Source organism: Lolium rigidum, chromosome 4 (assembly GCF_022539505.1).
Source record: "Lolium rigidum isolate FL_2022 chromosome 4, APGP_CSIRO_Lrig_0.1, whole genome shotgun sequence".
In the NCBI taxonomy this organism is placed as follows: Eukaryota; Viridiplantae; Streptophyta; class Magnoliopsida; order Poales; family Poaceae; genus Lolium; species Lolium rigidum.
The window spans coordinates 81,265,980-81,271,760 of record NC_061511.1 but is presented as its reverse complement, the minus strand read 5'-3'; positions in this window follow the sequence as shown (position 1 = coordinate 81,271,760).

Here is a 5,781-nt window from a genome sequence, read left to right as displayed (position 1 = left end):
CCTCTCGTATCGACCATAACCGAACTTGTCTTGGTACAGGTCGGGGTGGCGCTCGTTCATATGCTGATAGTTTCCGAACCATGTGCGCCGGCGAGGGATAATCTCGCTTGGGAGGCCATGTCCTTGAGCTGTGTTGCAAGGCCTGCTACCGCCAACTCGATCGCTTCCTTTTCGATTATACGAACCGAATAACATCGGTTCCTAAGATTCTCGAAGCGCTGGATGTATTCTCGTCACCGTTTCCCGCGCTTCGACGTAGTTGTGCTAGATCGGCAATGCCGGACTCGGAAGCTTCCGAATGGTATTGCATATGGAACTGTTCTTCCAATTGCTTCCAAGACCGGATGGAGTTTGCTCGGCAAAGAGGTGTACCATCCAAAAGCCGATCCCGTGAGGGACTGTGAAAAGAGCCTCACGCGTAGTTGATCCGACACCGAAGCCGGTCCTAGTTGAGCCAAATATCGGCCGACGTGCTCGATGGAGCCGGAGCCATCCGATCCACTCGAATTTGGAGAAGTCGGGGAGCCGATATTTAGGTGGCAGCGGGATCATCTCGTAGTCGTCGGGTACGGCTTGGAATAGCCGACTGCCCTTCTTTCGGCATCATGCCGAACCGGTCTCTCGGCATGGTACTGATCTGATCCGCTGTGCTGGCCGTAGGAGTTGTACTCTGAAGATTCGCCGGGGTGGCGTACTTGGCCAGCCATGTTTGCTTTTCCAGCTCTGGGCCAGCTGCAGGAGCTGGGCTCGGGAGTTTCGTCGGTGTGGCGCATTTAGTTAGCCACGTCTGCTTCTCAAGCTCTGTCGCCGACGTTCCTCCTGTCTTCGCCGGAGTCCCCGATGTTGTGGCCTGGTTTGTGAGTGCCCAGTCACCACAATCCGGCACATACATGCACGCGTATCCATGAGGGATCTCCTTAGGCGCCTCCATTAAGAACTGGGAGTCACTAGGGTCGCCACCAATCCTCGTAGACGAGGAATGCCGGTGTAGTCGGCACTTCAGCAGGTGCTGCCAACGCATATGGCAGCGGTGGACGAGGACCGGAGTGGAAACTCTCCTTGATGAGTCCCGAGAGCTGGTCCCGACGGCGAGTACCGGTGGCTCATGATCTCTCGGATCACGCGCGAGCGACACGCTCCAACACGTTGACCAAGTTCTCGGAGTGGCGGTGTAGCGAGTGAGCCACCGGGTAGTTGATCTCCTCGCCGCAGACCCCTGGTGCGTTCCTCCGACGGGGTAGAGAGGTCTATCCCATCGAGTGCACCTTGCGGTGAGAATCCCTTCCATCTGATGCCATGGGAACGGGTTCTCTGAAAAGAGCCGATGAGGTCGGCTTCGAGGGTGGCCTTGATCTCGTTGTATTGCTTCTTGAGGTCGTCGAGCGGATCCTCGTAGGTGACCGGCGTGCCGTCCGCCATCTCGGATGTAGATGGCGATGTGGTTGATGTAGACGATCGTCCCACCGGGCGTGCCGGAATGTGTTGACTGCCAAAACCCACCGGCGGGCAGCGGCCTTGTCAACACCGTAGAGCCGGGAAGAGCCTAGAGCTGCGGCTGGCCGAGCCCCCTCCGAGCGACGGCCCGCAATGCTCTTCTGGTCACACGCGGCGTTGCGAAGTGCAAGGGCGTGCCACCTGACCTATACCTGGTCAGGAAGGTGATGGGGATGCCTCGCTTAGTTTCCTCGCAGGGCATACATGTAAACATTAAATACGAGCCTCGATCGGCTCTCGGGTTATCTCGTGAATCGGCTCAAAGAGCCGATCCACCCATGATTCGTACGGGGTGCACGAATACTTGGTGGTCCTGCTTGATCAAGATGAAGCTAATGAGATCTACGACGATTTAGGGTTTTCACCGCATAATCGGATCATCCTACTCCAGGTTGGGCCTCGCGGCCACGCACGGTGCTCGTAAGCCGATCCTAAACAAGGCCTAAAAACCAACATGAAGTTGATCCTCGGAACATCCCGTTTAGGACTTGCGAACGCCACCCTACGTGCCACTCGGATCCTCCCCCTTTGTAAGGCCTAACTATTGCAGATATTAAACTAATCCTTGTAGAACAAGGAGCAATCGTAACGGATCAGATCTACTAAATAATGATCAAGCGGGGTGCCGCCCCACACCTGAGATAGGCGTGAGGGCGGCTAGATATGCGAGGGTTGCACTACGTAAGCATGCTTAAACGAAGAACAATGCTAACCCTAACACATCTAATGATAACTACGTTGCTCGCCATCAAAAGCGCTTCAGTACGAGCAACGCATGAATAACGTGGGGCTTGTGCTGCCTAGATCGCAAGATGCGATCTAGGCAGCATGTCGCTTACCTGATAGAAACCCTCGAGACGAAGGAGTTGGCGATGCGCCGAGATTGGTTTGTTTTGGAGTTGAACGTGAGTTGTTGTTTATTCCATAAACCCTAGGTACATATTTATAGTCCAGGGGACTTTCTAATGTGGGCGTGCACTAAACCGTGCACGAGTAAGATTCTATCTCTAAACTAAAATGCGATCTAATATGTTACAGATACACGGGCAATTAAGCCCAACTTGGTATAAAAGGCCGATTCTCATAATTCTCCATGTATACTTCCTTTAAGCCCATCTTGATTGCGGCCCACCTCTGACCCGGTTAAATTCTGGTGATAACACCGGCGTTCCTAATTTAGCTCATTTCTTTGGTAGTTTTAACTCGCACTATTTTTCTAGTGCTAGCAAGGTGTTCGATGAAATGCCTAAGTTAGGGATTTTATTTTTTTATATGCAATTTGAGCTGAAATTATGGTATGTTTTGTAGGTTTTAATTAGTATCATCCCCGTCCTCACCGCCGTCGATCGCCAGCGTCGTCCCCTAGCCGGCACCGTACCACCTCGGTGAGCCTCTTCTTTTTTATAAAAAAAAAATTAGTTTTATGTGATGAACTTGAATATTAATTAAGTTGGTCACTCATATATCCACGATGTTGTGTACTTAATGATTTTTGATATACATATAAAATGCAGATGAGTCGACAATGGATGTACGGTGACCGGTGCCATCCCGAGTTCATTAATGGAATGCATTATTTTCTCAACGTGGCTGAGGCAAACGAGCGGTCGAATGGTTTCATGTATTGTCCATGTAGTTCCTGTAAGAATATGAAGGATTACTCTACCTCAAAGACCCTTCACGTCCACCTGCTGGAGAACGGTTTCATGCCCAGCTATAATTGTTGGACCAAGCACGGAGAAAGAGGGGTTATATTGGAAGACAACGAAGAAGAGGATAGTGACAACTATCCCTTATTCACTGAAGACGGTGATAGTAGAATGGGGGAAGACGAAGTCGAAGAAGAGCCCATTTTCGATGAGCCGATTTTTGATGACCCGGATGACGATTTGGGTCGGGCCATTCTTGATGCGAAGATGAACTGCGGAAATGAAAAGGAGAGGTTGAAGTTGGAGAAAATGTTAGAGGATCACAACAAACTGTTGTACCCAAATTGCGAAAATGGTCGGAAAAAGCTGGGTACCACGCTGGAATTGTCTGCGAGTGGAAGGCGAGAGAATGGTACTTCGACAAGGGATTTGAAAAGTTGCTGAAAATAATAAAGAAGATGCTTCCGGGGGAGAACGTATTGCCCTCTAGTACGTACGAAGCAAAGAAGGTTGTCTCGCCCTCTAGGATTAGAGGTGCGAGAAGATACATGCATGCATCAATGACTGCATCCTCTACCGCGGGGAGTACGAGAATTTGAATGCCTGCCCGGTATGTAGTGCATTGAGGTATAAGATCAGGCGAGATGACCCTGGCGATGTTGAGGGTGAGTCCACCCCCAGGAAGAGGGTTCCTACGAAGGTGATGTGGTATGCTCCTATAATACCACGGTTGAAACGTTTGTTCCAGAACAAAGAGCATGCCAAGTTGTTGCGATGGCACAAAGAGGACCGTAAGAAAGATGTGATGCTGAGACACCCCGCTGACGGGTCGCAATGGAGAAAAATCGACAGAGAGTTCAAGTCATTTTCAGATGACGCAAGGAACTTAAGATTTGGTCTAAGTACATATGGCTTTAATCCTTTCGGGAGCAGAGCTCCGAGTCATAGCACCTGGCCGATGACTCTATGTATCTATAACCTTCCTCCTTGGTTGTGCATGAAGCGGAAGTTCATTATGATGCCGGTGCTCATCCAGGGCCCGAAGCAACCTGGCAACGACATTGATGTGTACCCGAGGCCATTGGTTGAAGAACTTTTAGAGTTGTGGCGTGACGAAGGTGTACCTGTGTGGGATGAGCACGAACAAAAGGAATTTAACCTACGAGCGTTGTTATTTGTAACCATCAATGATTGGCCTGCTCTTGGTAACATTTCGGGGCAGTCAAACAAGGGATACAATGCATGCACACACTTGTTTTAGGTGAGACTGACAGTAATTATTTGGGAAACAAGAATGTGTACCTGGGGCATCGTCGATTTCTTCCAAAACAACATCACGTAAGAAAGAGAGGAAAGCATTTCGGAGGTGAGGCTGATAACCGAACGAAGCCTACCTGCCCTACTGGGGAAGTTATATATGATATGGTCAAGGATTTAAAAGTGATCTTTGGAAAGGGTCCCGGCGGACAATCTGTTCCGCATGATGTTGACGGACACGTACCCGTGTGGAAGAAGAAGTCGATATTTTGGGAGCTACCCTACTGGAAATTCTTAGAGGTTCACTCTGCAATCAACGTGATGCACGTGACGAAAAATCTTTGCGTGAACCTGCTAAACTTCTTGGGCGTGTATGGGAAGACAAAAGATACACCGGATGCACGGCAGGACCAGCAAAGTATCCACGAAGGAAACAACCTGAATCCAGAGAAGTATCAAGGTCCTGCCAGCTACGCTCTTACCAAAGAAGAGAAGGAGATCTTTTTTGAAGTCCTGAGTAGCATCAAGGTCCCGTCCGGCTTCTCGTAGAATATAAAGGGAATAATAAACATGTCAGAGAAAAAGTTTCAAAACCTAAAGTCTCATGACTGACACGTGATTATGACACAATTTCTTCCGGTTGCATTGAGGGGGCTTCTGCCGGAAAATGTTCGAGTACCCATTGTGAAGCTATATGCGTTCCTCAATGAAATTTCTCAGAAAGTGATCAATCCACTTACTCTACAAAATTTACAGAAGGATGTGGTCCAATGTCTAGTCAGCTTCGAGTTGGTGTTCCCACCATCCTTCTTCAATATTATGACACATCTCCTAGTTCACCTGGTCGAAGAGATTGGCGTTCTCGGTCCCGTATTTCTACACAACATGTTCCCCTTTGAGAGATTCATGGGAGTCTTAAAGAAGTACGTTCATAACCGTGCTAGGCCGAAGGAAGCATCTCCAAGGGCTATGGAAACGAGAGGAGGTCATTGAGTTTTGTGTTGACTTTATTCCTGACCTTAAGCCGATCGGTGTTCCTGAATCGCGCTATGAGGGGAGACTGCGTGGAAAAGGCACGCTAGGAAAGAAATCAAGAACGTGTATGGACGGACATTCTTTCACTCAAGCACACTACACAGTTCTACATAATTCCATCTTGGTGGCTCCGTACAAAGAGGAACACAAGGATATCTTACGCTCTAAATACCCGGAGCAACGTGAAGATTGGATTGATGGAGAACACATGAAGACTTTCGAAGGTTGGTTGCAAACACGTCTCATGAATGTCACCGATGACGAGCAGATGTACTTGTTGGCCAAGCAACCATCTTCTACTATATCAACTTTTCAAGGCTACGAGATTAATGGGAACACATTTTAC